This window comes from Clarias gariepinus, chromosome 12 (assembly GCF_024256425.1).
Source record: "Clarias gariepinus isolate MV-2021 ecotype Netherlands chromosome 12, CGAR_prim_01v2, whole genome shotgun sequence".
Lineage (NCBI taxonomy): Eukaryota > Metazoa > Chordata > Actinopteri > Siluriformes > Clariidae > Clarias > Clarias gariepinus.
The window spans coordinates 31,992,674-32,014,857 of record NC_071111.1 but is presented as its reverse complement, the minus strand read 5'-3'; the positions used below and the strand labels follow the sequence as shown (position 1 = coordinate 32,014,857).

The 22,184-nt window shown below is 45.7% G+C and overlaps 1 protein-coding gene across 13 annotated transcripts in view; it reads left to right on the top strand.

Annotated features, from left to right (window-relative positions):
* plekha5 (pleckstrin homology domain containing, family A member 5) overlaps window positions 1-22,184 on the top strand; it is a 120,625-nt gene that overhangs the window by 47,587 nt on the left and 50,854 nt on the right. The window contains exon 1 of one of the 13 annotated variants that reach the window (XM_053508224.1): window positions 9,480-9,557. The exons of 11 other annotated variants lie outside the window; for them this stretch is intronic. The gene's annotated coding sequence lies outside the window, so the exon portion shown is untranslated. Of the gene's footprint in view, window positions 1-9,479; window positions 9,558-22,184 lie in introns of those variants that run through there. One more of the 13 variants, XM_053508226.1, reaches the window with a different exon arrangement.

Genomic DNA, 22,184 nt, shown 5'->3' with positions numbered 1-22,184 from the left:
TCGGGCCGCTCGAGTTCTTCCACACCGAACTCATTAAACCGTGTCTTTACTGTATAGTCCTTGCTTTGTGCACTGGGGCAGGTTGGAATAGAAAAGGGCCTTTCATGGATCGTTGGAAGCAGAGAATCGTCCAAGTTGTCTTTGTATGCTAAGAGGACCTGATTGAAACACCTGAATTCAATAATGAACAGATTTGGACAGATACTTTTATCCATATGGTGTAATAACCTTAATCATTTAACATTGTTTAGATAAACTGTATTTGACCCTGTAGCACACACACACACACACACACACACACACACACACACACTCTCAGTTCTGTATTTCTCTTTCAATTTCAGATCTTTTTTATCCTTTAGATGTTCTCATGAGTCGAGCTCCATGCCACAGTGTGTGAGTAAAGCTGGTGTGAGCTCTGACTACCAACTACTCCATGTTCAGGGAGTAATGTTGCATTAACACACATCTGAGCACTTTTTGTCTTCAAGTGTGTTATACTGTGTAGCACACGCTAGGCAGCGTACAGACGTGTTCAGGTGTGACATCTAGAGCACTGTTCAGGAGGACGAGGAGGACGGTGCATCACTTATTACAGGTTCAAAATGTAAAGGTTTTGATCTTCTAGTCAGACAGCGCTGCATCACGATAAAATAAGAGGCCTTTGTGTTTTCCGGCGCGTTGTTCTCCTGCACTCGCTAATCATGACGCTGGTGCACTCTTGACCTGCGTCTGGTTCAGGATGTGTTCTATAAGAGGCGCACACTCTGTAATATTATAATGGCGCATACACACACACACACACACACACACACACACGTTTGCACATTGTGTAGGACAAGACATTGGTATTTAACCTGAACAAAAGAGATGGACAAAAACACACAGGATGTTCATGAGCAGAGCGGACGAGACACTTCTGGAATGTGGTAGAGCCTCCACTCCTGTCTCAGACGTCTCGTCTGCAGGAGGCATTATGGCCGGTTTGTTGTCCCTAAATCTCCCGTTGAATGTTTGTGCCTCGTCTGCCATGCGCGCAACGTGCGGCAGTCCTGTGGCTTCCCGCAGACACCGTTTAGATTAAAGACGGTGTTTAACGTGATGACATGATGACCAGTCAGGGGAAACTGCGGCTTGAACACACACACACACACACCTAGCACAGGGTTTCTGTGATGCACACACGTCGCGTGGCGGTGCGACTGATTTGTATGTTTGTACGTTTCGGTTTATGACCTCATCCTGTTGCTTCTAAAGGTCTTGGTAATTATTTCGCATCACTTGTTACAGTGTAAAATGAATTCATGTCACTCTGTATGTATAGGAAAGACTGACACTAGTCCTGCACGTCTCCTGCATGTCTCCTGCACGTCTCCTGCACGTCTCCCCTTGCTGCAGGCGCCCTGGATTCGTGCACTACGCCCTGGTCATCTGGAGCACAACACCGAGTGAAATGTTTCTCAAAGACTCGCTTGTTCTAGCATTAATAAATAAGCGAGTGTGATTCCTGGTGCTAATGTTTAAGCGCTCCTCACGTGGCAGCGCCTCCCTCCTCAGGGGCGGCGGGACTCGGCCCACACGCTCTCCTCCTCCCGGGCCTCCCAGTCCGCTCAGGCTAATGTGCAGCGTAATTGAAATGTGCTCTGACTTTAAATCTTCTTAATAACCGTAATTCTGGCTGCATGTGGAACAGCACACACACACACACACACACACACACACACTCTGGGGTACGGAGAAAACGAAACCCCTCCCTCCGGTTCCTATCCTTACCGCGGCGAGTCACTGCATGCACCCTGTTCTGAAATGATTCAGTCGCTCATTATTCACGTTGCGTTTGTTCATCTGCTGGAGCTCTGCGAATGGCATCTCTGAGCAAACAAATGTCCCATAAAGACCAACGAGGAAGATTGATCTGCTCAGATTGGTTTCCAGCGCGAGGCCTCGGTTCCCCCACGGGCTGGAGCCGGCCTCGTATAAATTCCCACCTCTCTGCATTTCCTTTAAACGTACTTGCATTGAAAGACTCCTTGTTAGAAAACACTTTTACGAGCGCTAACGCACTGCCAGCACAGGAAAGAGGAACTCGGCCAGAAGGCAGGCGTGCGTGCGTGCGTGATGCTAATTGTGGCCTTGTAGCTCGCACATGTTAGTGGAAGTGTTGCTTTCATTTGAGTCAGCGTACGAGAAGCTCTGGGTGAAGTTCAGCTGGTCCCGGATCAGCACTGATGTCGTCAGGATCGCGCACTGATTTCAGTTATGATTAGCATTTCCTGCTCCTCCCTGACACCACCCGCTAATTATAGCCTGGGTCTGGACTGCGGATCTCACACACACACACACACACACACACACTAGTGTTAGTGTAGGATACAGTGTTACTGTGATGTACTGTTTATTCAGTCTTGCTGTTTGTGTGTGTGTGAGAGAGAGAGAGCCTGCATGCGTTTGTGTCGAAAAGGAAAACTGAAAAATTCCGTATATTGAAAATAATAATTGCAAAACCAAACCCCAAACTGGAATCATACGAGTTTAATCCGCTCCGGAGGCGAGTTCTTAAGCTGAAGTGTTGTATTGTGAAACACAATGTCCCATAGGAAATAATGTAAATACAGATAATTTGTTCCAGCCACCCAGTAATAACAATCAAAACATTTAGCATAGACATGTAAATAAAGTGAAATATGAAATAAATAGACATTAAACCTCATGTAACATTAATCTACGATTCCTCTCGGCACCGGCTGCTTTAAAAATGAAATCTGAAAGCGACTCCCTTTTCTTCTTTCTGCCGCTCATATGCAAAAAATGCTTCGTATGCCGGGGAAAATTTCCTGCAAGATTTCAGTTATCGTGGAAGTTCTGAGCGGCGGGTCGTCCATATGCTGAGGTTCCGCTGTGTTTGTACTTCTGACACAAATCTCCCGTGAGTAGGGCACAGCGCTGCGTCCTCTTTGGCCAGCTTTTGTCTTCTTGTGCTTTTGTCTTCTTTTGTGTAGTAGATAATACACACTTGAACATAAACACGATCAGGTGTTAAGGTTCTAGCGCTTTTTATCCAGAAGAATGCACTTCCTCCATTTTCTTGTCCGGTGAAGCTCAACAGATTAACGAACAGCTGACCAATGAGGACGCAGCGCTGGAACATCTGCACACATCAGGGCTTCGTGTCAGAAGTACAAACAACACTGAACAAAGAAGAGAAGATAATATTGTATTATAATATTGTAATTCATTTATTTATATATATATATATATACTTTTCTTTTTTTTTGGTATCTTGCCGTGTGAACTCTGCACTGTAGTGTAGAACAGTAGGTTCTTGTGCATGAATGGTCCCAGGAGAGGAACCCACACCGGTCCCCTGCTGTTGTAGTTCGTCCACCTGGTGTCTGATGTCTTGTGTTGTTTTTTTTGCACACTGCACTTATAATCTGTGATTATTTCAGTCTCTCTATCCTTCCTGGCAGCTCGGAGCAATCTGGCCGTTTCCTCTGATGTCTCTTATCAGCACAGCGCTTCCACCCAGATCAGACGTCTCTGAAAAACTCAGACCAAACCATCTGGTACCAACAAGCGTGGCGGTTAAACTCACCGAGATTACACTTTCACTCCTTCTGATGTTCGATGCGAATCTCTCGGCCTGTGTGTGATGGAAGGTGTTGTGCTGCTGCCACGTGATCGGCTGATCTCTGTTACAGCTGGGTTTATAGACGATGCAGTGATACTGTACATACAACGTGCTGACTCTGGTGTGTGTGTGTGTGTGTGTGAACGAAGCCGGGGCCAAAAAAAAAAACTTTGTTCATTTCTATGGTAAAGACAGACAGACTTTGCCTTTAATTGCATTTTATTTCAACTCTTCATATCATTCTGGAGTTTATGCAGTTTTTCATCATAAACACTGAGGCAGCAGACTTTGTGAAAATCATCACTTGTGTTATTCTCAAAACTTTCATCCCTTGCTGTTGGTAGCACAGTCCTCTTGAACTGCTAACGATGCTAATACACAGCACGGCTAATCTAAACATACTATGCATGCATCAAACATGCGTTTTCACACGTTTTCACTTTGTTGAAATATGAGTTCATTTTAGCCGCTGGCCGTAATGCAGGACACACGGGCTGCTAATGAGCACGGGGTCGGGGGGTATGGGGGTCGAGGGGCTGATGGACAGGGGGCTGAGGGGCGGGGCACTGAGAGGCGGGGCGCTGAGGGTCGGGTTTTTTAATCAGAAAAAAGTGATTGTTTTTGATGAATACGCCTCTAGACCAGTGATTTCTAATTACAGTCATATTTATAGCTAGAAGAGTATTTAAGGTGTACAAAAACATACATCGTTTTAATATAAGAAGCTTAAAGTAATGTAAAGTACTACGTTAAAGATCAACATTCATCAAACCTACAGTGAAACCTTACTGCAGTGCTGTGTGTCCACTCTCACACCGGACTTAAATACATACGTCACTGGTTTATATTATTTTATTATATTATATTATATAACCTTTGTGTGTGTGTGTGTGTGTGTAAAAGCTCTCACTGAATTCCTCACGGTGAGATATATGTCCTGGGATGCTCTTATTTATTTATTATTTATTTGTTCTAGCTGGGTTTGATGTACAGCATGTAATAACTCCTGGAGTCCAGCAGGGGGAGCTGGTTCCTTATTCATCTCCAATTAAAGGAAGGCTTTAATTCAGCTTGCACCGTGAACCGCTGTAATGTGTGTGTCAGTGTGTTATGGGTTTTTTTTGCTCCACATTGTGTTACTTGTATTTCGACGGTGATCTACACGCTGTTTGTGTCTCACTCGGCCTTCCTTTATCTGCGTCTGCAGACTTTTAATTTAAACCAGATGTTCCTTCTTTAGTGAAGCTAAAGTAAATAATGGAAAGACTGCACGCCGTATAATCTGTTAATAATAATAATGAAAGAGTTATTACTGAGCCAAGGTGGAATAAAATGTCGAGAATCATCCGGACTAATCGAACATCTGGATCCACAGGATTTTACTCTGCACAGTTTTCATGTAAAGGGAAGGAAACCGAACCCCAGTCCAGTCCTGTGACGACACTGCAGTCTGTTAAAATAAGAATAATTAAAGATTAAAGAAGGAGGTCTGGTGTAACCAATACATTACAGAAAGACTAGTTGCATAAGTGCTTTACAGGCATGAAGTCAGACCTGGACTCATTGAGTCACGCCTCTGTGCAGTCTCTCAGACACACACACACACACACACACGCAGCTCTCTTTTCTGCTTATTTCCTTGACGAGACTGACTCATGGTGATTCCGTTGATTTTTGATCACATGGCCACAGTGCGCCGGACTGTAATGGTGTGTGTGAGTGTGTGAGAGACACAAGGAACATCTCACGTGAAGATGAAACACAGCTCAGGAGGCTGTAATGATCATAGCAGACCCCAGGCTCCTGAACATGACCTGATCCAGGAGGTTCTACACCAGGTTCCAGACTCTTCTCAGACCGTTTCTCCAGTTCATCTCTCCGAAAATGCGAAAGGAAAAACATTCAAGCTAACTTTGCTCTTTAACGTTGGTCCTTCACTGAACATCACATTACACACACACACACACACACACACACACACACACACACACATTGTGACATTTCTAACACGCTGATTAAACTCTTGGAGATGCTCCAGTCTCTAAAGATCTCCCTATCATCTCCACTACTAGTCTAATATCTCTCTCCTCTTTTTTTTCTCTTCCATGTCCTGCCTGGTTTTGTGATCACCTGCAGGTAAGCTTCATCTCTTTTCCATATTCTGAGCTGCTGTTATTGTTGACTTTTATTTTTCAGGAAAAACAGGATTATCATACACGAATCCTGGCGTTAAACCTGTGTGTGCTGCGCCGGTGCTGCGCGGGTTCTGCGTTACGGCCGGTGGCTGATCGGCTCGGGTGAACACTGATGGTGTGGTGAATTCTTCTGAATCCCAAAACATCTTGGTACCTTGCGGGAGCATTTACACCAGAACCCTTTCTCATCCATCCTGTCCACACGTGTGGGCGTGGCCTTGTTTTAAAGAGAAGTTGTAGTAGTGATGTCTGACTCCTAAAGCTAGCTACCGTAACATACAGTTCATAACGAACACATCAGTCCATGGTTAGATTTACATGTTGCTTGGATTCTTGTATATTTTTCTGTACGTTCTGCATTCTCAATGTATTCATGTTTATTGAGATAACATTACAGTGTAACAAGTTGTGGAATAAACTGCAGACTGTTTCATCTTCAGGACTCAACCTGTCTCTCTTACCCTCTGGACTTCCCCCCTTCCGGTCTCAGGTCCTTACCCTCCCAGTCTGGGTTCTTTACCCTCCCGGTCTGGGTTCTTTCCCCGTCCGGTCTCAGGTCCCTACCCTCCCGGTTTCAGGTCCTTACCCTCCCAGTCTGGGTTCTTTACCCTCCCAGTCTCAGGTCCCTACCCTCCCAGTCTGGGTTCTTTACCCTCCCGGTCTCAGGTCCTTACCCTCCCAGTCTGGGTTCTTTACCCTCCCGGTCTCAGGTCCTTACCCTCCCAGTCTGGGTTCTTTACCCTCCCAGTCTCAGGTCCCTACCCTCCCAGTCTGGGTTCTTTACCCTCCCAGTCTCAGGTCCCTACCCTCCCAGTCTGGGTTCTTTACCCTCCCAGTCTGGGTTCTTTACCCTCCCGGTCTCAGGTCCTTACCCTCCCAGTCTGGGTTCTTTACCCTCCCAGTCTCAGGTCCCTACCCTCCCAGTCTGGGTTCTTTACCCTCCCAGTCTGGGTTCTTTACCCTCCCGGTCTCAGGTCCTTACCCTCCCAGTCTGGGTTCTTTACCCTCCCAGTCTGGGTTCTTTACCCTCCCAGTCTGGGTTCTTTACCCTCCCAGTCTGGGTTCTTTACCCTCCCGGTCTCAGGTCCCTACCCTCCCGGTTTCAGGTCCTTACCCTCCCAGTCTGGGTTCTTTACCCTCCCGGTCTCAGGTCCTTATCCTCCCAGTCTGGGTTCTTTACCCTCCCGGTCTCAGGTCCTTCCCCCCTCAGTCTGGGTTCTTTACCCTCCCAGTCTGGGTTCTTTACCCTCCCGGTCTCAGGTCCCTACCCTCCCGGTTTCAGGTCCTTATCCTCCCAGTCTGGGTTCTTCACCCTCCTGGGTTCTGTACTCTCCTGTTATTGGGTCTCGGGTTTTTTCCGCCCCAGTCCTGAGTCTTTTATTGCCCAATCTCAGGACTCTCAAGCTCAGAACTGCAACTCTCCCAGTTTTGGGATGTTCCTCTCCCAGCCTCAGGGACGTGACGCGCTTTATGTTGATGCTCTGTGGTACTCATGTTACTGGGAAACTGCAGAACACTAGAGGAGTGTGTTCCTTTGTCACAATGTGCTGCCCTCTGCCAACAGCGTGTGTGTATGTGTGTGTGTGCATTAGAGACAGATGGTCGCCATGGCAACTAGACAGAGGTAGTGTAGAGATGGCATTGATGGTTGTGGTTCATAATCTCTCGGTCTCTCCTCCTCTCTCTGCCGTTCCCTCTCTCTCCTTTATTCCTCTTTATAGAACTGTAGATACGGGATTAACGTTAGATTCACGCTATGAAGAGGTTTTTGTCTCGGTTTATCCACCGAGAGGTATCTGTGACGAATCTCACAGTCCTCAGAGATTGAGCAGCGTATGGTACCTGATCAAGGTCAGGGAGTAACGGTGCACTGAGAGAATCCTGAATGTGAAGTCGGCTAGAAAAGACCTTTATCCTCAAATCAACATTCTTGTTTTCTCCTGAATTAAGACCTCGAACATTTCAGGCTTCCTGATCTCACCCAGAGTCCCCAGTCATCTGTACAGTGTGGGCTATTTATAGGAGAACTGTAAGTACATGACAGTGGGCCAGAGAATCCTGAGATATGACGTCATCTCTTCATACAGCACACTGCAAAAACATCACTGTTTGATAATGCATGGTACAGTTCTTAATGCCATCAGTTCTTAATGCCAGTGTTAGCAGTTTCAGGAATCTCCTTGGTTGTTTTCTTTGCTTGATGCAGGACAATAATGTCACCTTTCTGCAACAGAGGAACATCTTGGCCACGCCCACATGATGCGTCTTCTGACATGAATATTTTAGGAAGTGAGAAGCTCCTCACTGCATCAGTCAGGGTTAAATAACCTGTTACAGCTGAACCGTATTGATCACTGCAGTAATTATCTCTTATTATGGTGGTGATGACATCATGGGTTACTACTGATACTTTAAATTCATGGGTTATTATTGTAATATTTCTTGGTTGCTTTGTAAATATTTCCCAGCTAATGCCTCCGGAAATGAGTACATCATTAATATTTCTTCTTGTTTAAAAAACCCGCGGTATAGTTCCGCTCGATGCCGTTAGCGGGTCAAAACCAAAACTCTGCACCCGTTTAAAAGATGGAAGTGCAGATGGAAGTGTTCTTCATGACACCGCGGCAGCCGATTCAGCTCAGGAAATGGTGAACCCTGCGGGTGACTTGGCTATGAAATGCTCCCTCATGCCCCCAGCCACCCCCCAACCCGACCCCCCCCCCCCGACCTCGCACCCAAAACCTTCTCCCTTTTTTTGAAGAAACCACTTTGTGGCAGGCGTGTGATGGTGATGATGAGGTGATTACAGAGGTGGAACTTTCCCTCCCGAGCCAAAAAGGCGGCTTCTACACTAGAGACGGCGTGTTGTTTAAGACGCCATAACGTTATCAGATGTGTGTTCTTACTGAAAGTGCTTCTGTGACTGGGTGTGAATGTGGGTTTAGTCAGACAGCTGCTCTCTCCTCAGTACTGCGGACCGTACAGACCTACTCTCACCCACGCTGAGACACACAGTTAGTGTCATTAACCACTGGACAACACCTGGGACACGCCCACTCACACATACTCACTAGACTGGTGGACTGTCTCTCGTCAGGTCGGGTGGAATTAACTAATTATGGTGAAAACACTGTCACATCAAACAAGCTGCTTTCAATCAGAGTTTCATTCAAAGTTTGTAAACATTACTTATTTAAAAAACACAGGTGGTATTGAGGTCCTGTCCTGTCCTGTTCCCCCGTCCTGTTCCCCCTGTCCTGTTCCCCCGTCCTGTTCCCCCTGTCCTGTTCCCCCGTCCTGTTCCTCTGTCCTACTCAGACCATTGACCTAGTTAGTTTCACAAACACTGTGACTCGGTCCATTACCACAGGATGGTATATAGAGGGGGGAAATCTCTCAATCACACACACACACACACACACACACACACACACACACACACAGTCTTGCCAGTGTAATCAGTCAGAACTCGGTAGACATTTTGCACTGATTTAAAAGGCTTTCAGTGTGAGGTGTAGTGTGTGTGTGTGTGTGTGTGTGTGTGTGAGAGAGCAGGAACCTGTGCGCGGGAGAATGAGGTCCTGCCGAGGACCTCCATCATGTGGCTGTGTATAAACCTGCGTGTAGCCTTCTGGGCATGCTCAGTTAGAGCCTCACACCACAGAGACGCATGCGAGATGCAGCTTGGAGAAGCTCTCGAAGCAGCAGCATTTCTATCACTTCTTCGATCTGTGAGTCTTTCTCTCTTTCTCTCTCCCTCTCTCTATCCGTCTCTGTCTCTCTGTCTCTCTCGTTCTGTCTCTGTGTGTCTTTATGCTGCCGATGTGTTTGCTGAAGATAAAGCTTGCCAGCTGCTAATAGTGTTTATGCAGAATGAATAGATGTGACGGTGCAGACGGAGAGCAGACAGACTCAGACGCTCACATTCACGTGCAGACGCAGACAGACGGGAGAAAAATAAGAAAAACGCTCTTTTGTTTCTTATCGTTGCTTCTGGTGTGATGGAGCTCACGCGCTGAACCTCACGGACAGGAGATAGGAAGCGTGAATGTTTCTCAGCCCGGCTCTTTTACATGCCGTTTCTTATTATTATTGTTATTATTATTATTGTTATTATTATTAGTGTTATTATTGTTGTTGTTGTTGTTTGTTGTGCTCTGGAGGATGCGTCACACAAGCATAGATTTTGTTTCCCTGTTCTCTGCTGACTGACATACACCTCTCATACATGAGTACACTCCTGTGTAAACACACACGCACACGCACACACACACACGCACACACACACACGCAGGTAGATGCACTCCCACACAGGTCTGCATATCACTGATGTGTGTTCAGCCCCTACAGGAAGCTATATGTAGGACATCACACACACACACACACACACACACACACACACACACACACACACACTATACGAGCAGCAGCCTGTGGTTATGTAACATCACCATCATCTCAGCCCAGCCTGAACAATCTCGCAGCACTTAGTGATTATCAGAGGGGAAAGTGTTGATTATATTTTCATCCTCCAGCACCATCAGACAGCACTCACCATGTGCAAGTACACACACACACACACACACACACACACACACACACACACCATGAGGGAGGAGAAAGGTCAGGCGGGGTCGAGCAGACAGACCACCTGAATAAGCTCTCTCTCTCTCAGAAAAGCATCTCACAACAAGACGCTAATTAGCATGACTCCTGCATTGGCGTTAGGATCGTGCAATGGTAAAGTTCCTCTGATTTAAATTTATTATTTAAAACTAAATCTTATTTCATTTCAACACAAAATTTTAGTGACATGTCTAAGTTTAAAAAAAACAAAGTGTTACTAAGACTCGGGCATGGTGTGTGTGTGTGTGTGTGTGTGTGTGTGTGTGTGTGTGTGTGTGTGTGAGAGAGAGAGATTAAGCAGGGTTTAGTCTCCCAGAGAGAATTGAACAATAAGTTCATAATGAGGTCACTGCCTGAAAAATGAAATCAGCAAGAAATTCAATATTAAATGCAAAACTGAAGAAAAGAAAAGTGGAATCCTTTTTTAAATTAATAAATTGTTTGTAAAAAAGCATAAATTCACGGGTTAAATGCAAGAAAAAATGAACAATGATGTATCTGATATAATCGAAGTACTTATAGAGAAATGAAGTGACATGTTGTATAAGAGTAATTGAGGTTAATCTTGAGGTTCTAGTGATTTATGCGTGCTCGTGTAATTAACAGGATGTTTTTCTTGGGTTTCTGGGCCACAGGTTATCAGTTAGTGATGGCGTATCTACCAGACAGTGTAATAACTGAAATGAAAATAGAATTATTATATCCTCCTGGATCTGTTCCAGCTGTGAATCAGTGATGGACTGTTGATTTGGGTTTGATTCATACAGCGGACACGTTTTGAGGTGTTAAATGCTACTGAAAGTATTTCACTAACACTGAAACGTTGTTACTGACGTCGGCCGTACAAAGTCATGACCTCTTTATATATTAAAGGAACGTGTCGGTTTCACGTGTCTGTTTATATATTAAAGGAACGTGTCGGTTTCACTTCAGCCTTGTGTTAGAAGCGAGTTAGCTTTAAACAGAGCGACGCGGACGGTTCAGAGGCGATTCAGAAGGACTTAGAGGTGATTAGTGCGGAGACGGCGTGTTGTTAAAGACGTTATCAGGTGTGTGTCCCACTCATACATACAGGTACACCTCACAGTGCTGTTACTGTCTGTTATCAGCACTCAGTATCAGATTACTCTGTATGAAGTCACTGCTGTGTGATTGGAGAGTCGCGTCCTCACACACAAACACAATCCCAAATAGAGCTGTGTATTATCTCCATATAGCACTCAACACACACCACTCATACAGAAGGTATTTAACTCATTCAACTGTTTATTAATGGATAAGAATGTTTCTCTCCGAGACAGTTGAGACGGTGTGTCTGAGGTGTGCTGTAATTAGTTGGCAGGAATCCTGAGTTTGGAATTGATTTTCTGTGTTTAAAATTAATATTAACAAATTGGACACATTAAATATTGTTAATGTTAAAGTGTGTCATTTTTTAAGGTTTTATATGTAAGTAAGACTAGACTTAATGACACTATAGGGGACATCGTCCACCTACACATTAAACCCTACTGAATGTAGTGATGTCATTCAATAAACTTTCAGTGTTGAATGCACAACAAACTGGTTAGAGGAAACAGATTATAGAGTTGAAGACAGGTAGTCCCCGACTTACGAACATTCGAGTTATGAATGAACAGACCACGGTTCTGTGAACAAAACACAGCTCTTCAGTTCCCAGTCCAAACAGTGGAAAACAGCTCTGAGACAAAATGGTGTCCGTGATTCCCCTCACGATTTAAAGGCACTAAGACAACACTGTTACTGTTACTGAGAGGACACTGTTACTGAGACGACACTGTTACTGTTACTGAGAGGACACTGTTACTGAGACGACACTGTTACTGTTACTGAGACATTACTGTTACTGTTACTGAGACGACACTATTACTGTTACAACACTGTTACTGTTACTGAGACGTTACTGTTACTGTTACTGAGACGACACTGTTACTGTTACAACACTGTTACTGTTACTGAGACGTTACTGTTACTGTTACTGAGACGTTACTGTTACTGTTACTGAGACGACACTGTTACTGAGACGACACTGTTACTGTTACTGAGACGACACTGTTACTGTTACTGAGACGACACTGTTACTGTTACTGAGACGACACTGTTACTGAGACGACACTGTTACTGAGACGACACTGTTACTGTTACTGAGACGACACTGTTACTGTTACTGAGACGACACTGTTACTGTTACTGAGACGACACTGTTACTGAGACGACACTGTTACTGAGACGACACTGTTACTGAGACGACACTGTTACTGAGACGACACTGTTACTGAGACGACACTGTTACTGAGACGTCACTGTTACTGAGACGTCACTGTTACTGAGACGTGTTTTCCTTAGGCACGATTACAGGTTTGTCCACAGGATAGCAGTGTGGGGGAAAGTATGATTTATATTACTTCTACTTATGTAACTTCTTTAGGTCAAATGCGTACAAGACTCACTCTGTCAGATAAATCCAACTTATCCAGTATGTGCTCCTGGAACGAAACTTGTTTGTAAGTCAGGACTTGAATTGAAATTGGACCAGCACCGCACTGACCGGTGGGGCTCGAACATGGATCCTAAGATCTAAAAAAAATCAACCCTAACCCTAACCTCTAATCAACCAGAGCCTGAGTCACCTGAGCCACCGCTCCCACGTCTTATATTTAATGTGTCCTTGTAAAATTAGTTCCCCTTGAAGGTGGCTCGAGCACACGACCTCGGTTTTATCCAAACTTCCGTCTAGAAGCTTTTTATAATGAAACTGGCCGTTCAGCACCTGGTGATGTTTCCTCAGTCGTCTTATTATCCGCGTTAAACGTGTCGTTATCACACACAGCCGCGTAACCACACCGAGATTATGGGAAGCCAGTAGGGTCAAACATGGTCACATGATTAAATTTGCGTTAAAAAATAGTTTCATATTGATCAGCCTTAATTGAATTATTGTTCAGGTTGAGTTTCATTTACACAAGGATGTAAACAGGGACATACACACACACACACACACACACACACACACACACACACACACATTAGCCTGTAAAGCCCATGCTGCTGTACAGTTACGTAAGTGTCCGTCACTGGGGAGCCGCCCCGGGTCTCTGCCCTACTGCACACAGACCTGATGGAAACACACAGATCCTTTAAGTACACCGCGTGTGTCAGGACATGAGCTTTATCTGACGGTTCCAGACAGACAGAGTTAGCGTGCTGATGAATTGTCGCCTGGCCGCGGTCTGAGAGTGTGCCAGCGGCTGTCACGTTATGATGAATGAACGCTGAGCCACCTGCAGCTCGCGGGCCGAGCCTCGTCTCCGTCTCGGCGCTGTGACGCCAGCCTGAGGGCAGCGCTCAGACACACGGACACCGGCGGATCTTTTGGGTTTTAGTTCCGATCAGGAGTCTGTGGTTGAGCTGCAGCTTCTCTCAAAATGTCCTCAGGCTGTAGCTTTTTTCTCCAGGATTATTTAATGTGATGAATCTCATTGTACCTGCTGTTCTCACACACACACACACACACACACACACACACACACACACTGAGCAGTAGTGTGATAAGAGAGACCTGGACCTGATCTCACTTTACCTTAAACCTTGACATTTACTCAAACTAATCCGGTTATATCCTGTTCCAGAACCACGGTGTGTGTGTGTGTGTATCCGGGAGTGTGCGCTGCTCTATATTCTCACATATTCATAGGTTTTATTAAGTCTTTATTTCAGCGTTGATTTACTTTTTAAAGAGGACCAGAGCTGGTGTGTGAATGCGGCACTTTCGCTCTTTCTTGAATTTCTTTGCTCCATTTTTTGCTGCAGTTGGAGATTTTGGTCTATTAGTGTCGCGCGTTCTAAAAAACCCCACTGGGCCGTGGAATGAGCTGGAGCACCCACACACACACACACACACACACACACACACACACACCACAGCTCATTACTGATCAGCTCCTCAGGATTCTTATCGGGTCTAAAAGCTGGGAGGCTGGTTCCGGGTCTGAGATCTGTCCAAGGGTCAACAAGCACTAAAAACTCGAGATATATATATATACAGTACATTACATATATTGTGTTACACAAAGCATCGATGCCAGCTTAAGATAACCAGGTGAGAGAGGCAAATACTAATTGTTCTTCGTTTTGTTGTACTCTTTACTTTATTGGCTAGAGCGGACCCTCAGCGTACGAGTTTAATCCGCTCCGGAGGCGAGTTCTTAAGGTGAAATGTTGTATTGTGAAACACACTGTCCCATAAAAAATAATGTAAATACAGATAATTCGTTCCAGACACCCAAAATATTACCAATATTACTAATTTCCAACACTATAATTATATTTTTCCATATAAAAATAATCAAAACATTTAGTAAAGACATGTAAATGAAGTATAATATGAAATAAATAAACATTAAACCTCACTTAACCTTAATCTATGATTCCTCTCGGCACCGGCTGCTTTAAAAAACGAACTGAAAGCGACTCCCTTTTCTTCTTGTTACCGTCCTTGATAACATTCTTGTGACCCGCGATGCTGCGTCTTCACTAAATCTTACACCAAATACAAAAAATAATACTAATCTGTGAACTCACTTCACTTGGCTTTCCACTGACACTAACAGAGTTTTTAGCGTCTCCTGGACGTATGCTCGACTAGGCTTAGTTTGGTCGCTCGTATATCAAGGCAACTTTCTTTGCCAAGTTTTTACTGGAATTTAATACTTACCTTAATTATTTAATAATTGCTTTCATTTATGTTTAATATTAAGTAAACAAACTGTCCAGTGATGGATTGTTTCTTGAATCATTTTACAGAAGATTCCTTTAAGAGTCTTTAACTTCCTTTATCCATACTGTAGATATTTAAATAAATATAAATAAAATGATGTACAGTACTGTGGAAAAGTCATGATCTCCCAATTTCTTCATATAATATTAAATGATGTCGAGTGAATTAAAGAAACAGGAGGTAATGTGTTGCACGGCGCCTGGTTGTTTATGTAAGAACCTCTGCAGCGACCTCGTTTCCCCTCCCGTCCGTTCCAACCACTCGGCAGTATACGAATCACCTCCTGATCATCTGCACCTGTTTCTCACTGGTTCAGAACTTAAGATGGATGTTTTTTAAAGCTTAAATGATCCATGGGTCACCGTGTGGATCAACAAACACAAAACACATTCCTGCTCAGGCAGAGGGACTGGAGTGAACATCATAACCAGAGACCAAACAAAGTCTGGAGAAACGTTTCTCTAAACTACGTCAAACATACAAGAAAGTCTGGAGCTTTGGAAGTGAAATATGAGGACCTGAGGGGGTCAATAATTTCTGCACAGTGCTGTAGATGTCCTGTCCTCTCGGCTGTGATTGGCCAGGCAGTGTAATGACGCGCTCCGGGTCTTGCTAGGACAAAAACGATCTTTATCTCAATTAATAGCTTGCTTTGGAAATGCACTAATTATTTTTATCAGCGGTTCTCCTGTAATTGCTCACGGCAGCGTTATCTGGCTTACAGACTGAGACGGAGGTGGGGTGAAGGATGGTGTGTAAAGTCACACACAGGAAGTCCATAATCACAAACAAGCACACTGGACTGGAGGACTGTTTTTTATCGTGGGCTTAAAGCAGTAATATTATTATACAATAGAGAAAGTAACGGGTCTATATAACAAGTTAAAAGCTAATAATAATCTGCTGACAAATACACTCCCTGTTCGGTAATCGGAGAGTGAATCACAGATGAGAAATGGAAAAAAGTGATTAAATCTGGTCCTCCAGTGGATGAAACGTAAAGAGATCATTGTGAGAGTGAGTTCTGACCCAGTGTACAGACAGAACCTTCCTTCTAATTAAACAGGTTTTCGACATCTTGTTCAGGTTGTTTATGGAATTAACAAATGAACTAATAGAAAGGTGTATTATCCGTCCCTGCAGGTGGCGCTGTTGCGTAACGGGGTTAAATGAAATGAACAGAATGGAGTTTAAACCCCGGTTCTGCACGTGATGTGGTTTTAACCCAGAGTGTAGCGTCAGTGGGTGGAGCAGGTGTTAGAGACGTGCTCTGACCTCTGACCTCTCACCTCTTAGTACCGCATCGCTGTGGTTTTTCCCCAGGATTCATTTTGAATGTTTGCGTTTGTGCTCGCCGTCTCCACCATCACACTCTCTGCTCAGAGTTTTGTCTCTCTCCAGCTTTGCCTCTCGTCTGTCTTAAAGAAATCTGTGCGATAAAGTCATATTTAAATATTTGACTCTCTCTATATATATTGAGTCATCTATCATCATATATCGTGTGCTTTGCTTTGTTTGCTGAAGGGTTTTCACCGTTGAGGTTTATTTCTTAGCGCTTGTGGTCTTGTATCCCGTCAGGGTGTGTACAGTATAATTCTCTTTGTCATGAACCAATTTTGTCTGTTTTTTATTGCATTACTCACATCATTTATCTTTACAAACGTTACTTATTTCAGTTCGGTAGTCACGGAGGAGAATCGGTGCTCTGGTTTTGCTCAGTGAACAGACTGTGTCATCTTTGGATGAACTGCAGAATAAACCCCTGTATGGTGCACCGTTAGCTTTGGCGCGCTGTCTGCACAGTTAGCAAGAGTGTTTATGATCGTCATCATCTCCAGATCAGCGGCTCAGTGTTCAAGGCGTAACTCATCCGCCAGAGCCGTCAATAAGTTAAACAAGCGTCCTGATTACAGTCTAATCAAACCCACTGAGATAGTCGTAATATAGTCTGTTTGTTTCTTTTATCTCTCCGTCATCCAGTTTCAGAGCTCATGCTGAACCGTGTGTGTGTGTTTGTGTGTGTGTCATACGATACTGGAAGGTCTTAGCACGGTTTTGAAAACCCTCGAGTGCAAATATTTGTATCTGAAGCTGAAAGATGACGTTAAACTCAGCAGCATTCTGGTGTGAAAGTGTGTGTAGAGGACGTGTGGACGCTCTGGGTGTGGACGCTCTGGGTGTGGACGCTCTGGGTGTGGACGCTCTGGGTGTGGACGCTCTGGGTGTGGACGCTCTGGGTGGCCCGGGTGTGGATGTGGACGGTCTGGGTGTGGACGCTGTGGGTGTGGGGAGGCTGCCGGCTTCTTCTTCACTGGTTTTGGTTCATGTTTTACCATGTTAGATCATCACTTCATACTGCTGCTTGCTGTCGAAACTTATTGTACATGAATATTTTTATGTGTGTTTTTAATCTCTGTCTCCAGCATTGTTTTCATTTAGTTCATGCATTATATATTAATTCAGTTTTATTTCTAGAGCACTTTTAACACTGGTAACAAGACCACTTTACAGAAATAACATTTCGATATAAAATAATCGGTAATGCTAATTTAAAAAATGGAAGGAATTAGTATATCTATACGTTTCTAGCGTTCGGTTTGTCCCTAGTGACCGAGCCGGAGGTGACGGGGGGTGTGACGGGGGGTGTGACGGGGGGTGTGACGGGGGTGGAGGTAAAACTCCCTGAGACCACATGATGAAGAATCCTTGAGAGCAACCAGTCTGTAAAGCTCTATTAGTTTAATATATTATGTAATTAATTTATCACATCAGTCTAATCTTCTTCTAAGCAACTGTCTTTATGAAAACTAACATACAGTAGACCTGACTGCATTGGTCGCTCACACACACTGGAATTAAAGCTACTGTGGTGGTAGTGTAGAGCAGCAAAATTACTGTCCCAATACTAATGAACCTGTCTGTGTATTTCACCTAAGCGATGTGGAAAGGGTTTTGGAATGGAGGGATTTTCTGTAGATCGATCAACATGTAGACATTTTCACTTGCCAACCCAATAACGCTCATCACAGTTAGCCAGCTAGCTTCTTGCTAACAAAGGGCCGACATGGAGGGGGCGTCCATGAGCTGACACGTACTCCGCGCCCCTCATAGCTCGAGCACATGGGGAAGAAATGAAACGCACAGTGCGACAAAACGCCGAGGCAGGCTGTCCGCTCCCACCCTGAAGTCTTATGTAAGTCAAGAAACGCAGCGTCTAATCTCATCTCACTTGCCTACATTAGAAGCGTCTCCTTTCCATCCTGACGCTCCCTCGCTGTGTATTTCTACCTGCAGTTATATAAGTGTGTTTCACAATCAGAACATCAGACGGCGCTGATGAAACGCAGCCCTGGAGCGGACCTCGTCTAATCACTCGGTTTACAGGAACCAGTCACCTCCTGAACGTCCCTCGAGCGGCTCAGATCTCCGCATGTCTCCAGAAGGAAAGAGGTGGTGATTGACTCCTGGACTGCAGCCACTCGCTTCTCCTACTGACCATCAGGAAGTAGAAAGAGTGGGCAGCGTTCATTTCTTCAGAAAAACAACAACCCTTTCCTCTTTCTGCCTTGTGCGCGAGATGCCGGCTCAAGAAGAAGGCTGAGAAAACAACCGCGGGGAGCTGAGAACCTGAAAAAACACTGCGGAAGAGAGAGAGAGAGATCTCACGGTTAATAGCGCTCATGTTTATTAGCGCACATGTAGCTTGGTCTGATTAACAGAACGGTACAGTTCATTTCCGTGTGTACACAAGCAGAGAAAAACAGCAGAGATTCGGTTCCATGCCCCATGCTGAGTACGGTATCAGGACTGCATGAGAGAACATGGCAGGCTCGGAGGGTGCGAATCCTGCCGTATGCTCTCTGAGAGGTACGACTGAGCTGCTCTGTGTGGGAGGAGAAGAGAAGAAGAAGAAGGATGTATGATCTACTCGAACTGAAACTGGACATCCAAGAGCTCTGGCATGCGCGTCACCTCCGAACGTACTCCAAGTGCACCTACGCAGCTGAGACTAATGTACAACATCTCTAACGTTACACAATGAGTTCACTTGGTGTGAGATAACACAGTTAGAGATCCATCACAGCATCATGTGCTTGTGTAGTCTTGAGTCTGATTGGTCAGAAGGTTTGACTCAACAATGCTGACACACGACTGGCTGATTGGCTAAATAACGCGTTAGGTCAATAATTAGTTTGACAGCTTCGTTCAGTAACGTGAAAACCATCACCTTGTTAATAATTGTGATCAACTTGTGACTCTGAAAGCTCTAGCTGATTCCACTCGGTTCTTCTAGACAAGTTAAGAGCTGTCCAAGTGTCTAATGTCCAACAGAGTGTTTCTATAAGGTCCTATAGGAGGCACCGGACATGTGCTCAGAGATAAAGCAGGTCTCTCAGTTTGGTGTGTGTGTGTGTGTGTGTGTGTGTGTGTGTGTGTGTGTGTGTGTGTGTGTGTGTGTGTGCACATTTACAAACATTAGAGTTTGTGTCCACGTATAAATGATTACATTTAGATATTTTCTCCTTGTCTCCTGTAACAGGATTTTATTAAGACGCTTTGGTTAAAAACATATGAGACGCTCGTTAATGTCCACGTGTGAAACTCCTCCCGTGTGTTTCTAAACCCACACGTGCACGTGGGAGTCCATTAGCTGACTCTCGTCTCACAAGCTTCAGTTAACAGTGGTGTGGCACGGCTCTCCATTTTTAAAGCGAAACACAGGAGTGTGTGCTTTAGTGCTGCATCATCACGCACACACACACACACACACACACACACACACACACACTCCATGCACTCATCAGGAGCTCTCAGGTCTCTCTCTCTCGCTCTCTTGTGCCTTTTAGCAGAGGTTGGTGTTGTGTAATTTTACGTTACACTGCTGTAAAGCTTCATCCTGAGTGTGTGTGTGTGTGTGTGTGTGTGTGTGTGTGTGATGCCCAGTAAGGTTTCAGCATGATCAGAGTTTGTGCTTTCTGGTTAACATGAAAAGACGCATCTTACTACTATGTTCAAAAGAAAAAAAAGAATCAGTACATGATGTTAGTTCGACTCGACTATTGAAATGAATGTAAACATTGAGTCCTACTAAAATTATACTACATCAAACTGCTCGAAGTCAGACTAGAAATGTACAGCTTTGTGAAGGTGTCCATGTTCTCACCCCCCACATGCCACCAGTCCCTCACCCCCCACATGCCACCAGTCCCCCACCCCCCACATGCCACCAGTCCCCCACCCCCCACATGCCACCAGTCCCTCACCCCCCACATGCCACCAGTCCCCCACCCCCCACATGCCACCAGTCCCCCACCCCCCACATGCCACCAGTCCCCCACCCCCCACATGCCACCAGTCCCCCACCCACCACATGCCACCAGTCCCTCACCCCCACATGCCACCAGTCCCCCACCCCCCACATGCCACCAGTCCCCCACCCCCCACATGCCACCAGTCCCCCACCCTCCACATGCCACCAGTCCCTCACCCCCCACATGCCACCAGTCCCTCACCCCCCACATGCCACCAGTCCCCCACCCTCCACATGCCACCAGTCCCTCACCCACCACATGCCACCAGTCCCTCACCCCCCACATGCCACCAGTCCCTCACCCCCCCACATGCCACCAGTCCCTCACCCCCCACATGCCACCAGTCCCTCACCCCCCACATGCCACCAGTCCCCCACCCACCACATGCCACCAGTCCCCCACCCACCACATGCCACCAGTCCCTCACCCACCACATGCCACCAGTCCCTCACCCCCCACATGCCACCAGTCCCTCACCCCCCACATGCCACCAGTCCCTCACCCCCCACATGCCACCAGTCCCTCACCCCCCACATGCCACCAGTCCCTCACCCCCCACATGCCACCAGTCCCTCACCCCCCACATGCCACCAGTCCCCCACCCACCACATGCCACCAGTCCCCCACCCACCACATGCCACCAGTCCCTCACCCCCCACATGCCACCAGTCCCTCACCCCCCACATGCCACCAGTCCCTCACCCTCCACATGCCACCAGCTACCAAGGATTTGCACAAAGCCAGAAAATGCATTTAGAAAATCACATAACTGGCATTACAATAATTAAAAATATAGGTGGTAAAGATGCTCAGAGTGTTACAGTAGTGATGTGAGTGAGAATTTTCAGCTCATTTTCTTGATTTTGAGCTCCATAAAGCTTTTGTCTTTATGGTGTCAGAACCATGAACAGGTGCAGAGGGAGTGAAAGGAAGGAGGAGCAGTGTACATCCTTGAGGTACTACAGTGATGAGGGTGAGACTAGAGAAGGTTAGAAAGGCCAGAGTCCGGTTAGAGAGTGGGGTGCTGATGCCGGGCTGTTTAGGTTTTAGTGAACGACATGGAAAGTGTGATGTTAGATGCTGAGCTGGAGTTGAAGAACAGCTTCTGGGTGTACTTTAAGTGCTGGGGTTGTCCAGGTGGGTCAGGGCAGAATGGAGCGCTGTAAAGATGGCATCCTCTGCTGACCCGTCAGGGCGATAGACAGGCTGAGGTCTGGTGAAGTGCTTTGGGGTGATAGAAGACTTGAAGCAGGTGGAGATGCCAAGGAAAGGTGGAAGATGTGCATGAAGCCCTCAGCCAGCTGTTCTGCACAGACTTTAAACACCAGGCCATGTAGTGGAGCTCATCAGCTGGTAGGAGGTGCAATGTGTGGTAGTTTAAGGTATGTGATACCCTGAGTGTCATGCCACAGCAGGGTTGAAGTGCTTCTCAAGCCATTGTTTGTGTTCATGATTGGCGATTCTGTAAGACCTCCTGATCTCCAGACCTGTGATCTTTAAGCAGAACATTACCCTTGTGAGTGGGGAACATTTTTATGCTATATGGTCACCCAGTCCAAAGGCCTGCTTGTGTAGGTGTTGATGCTGGTGTACGAGTCTGATTAGCAAATTGGTTCCATCAG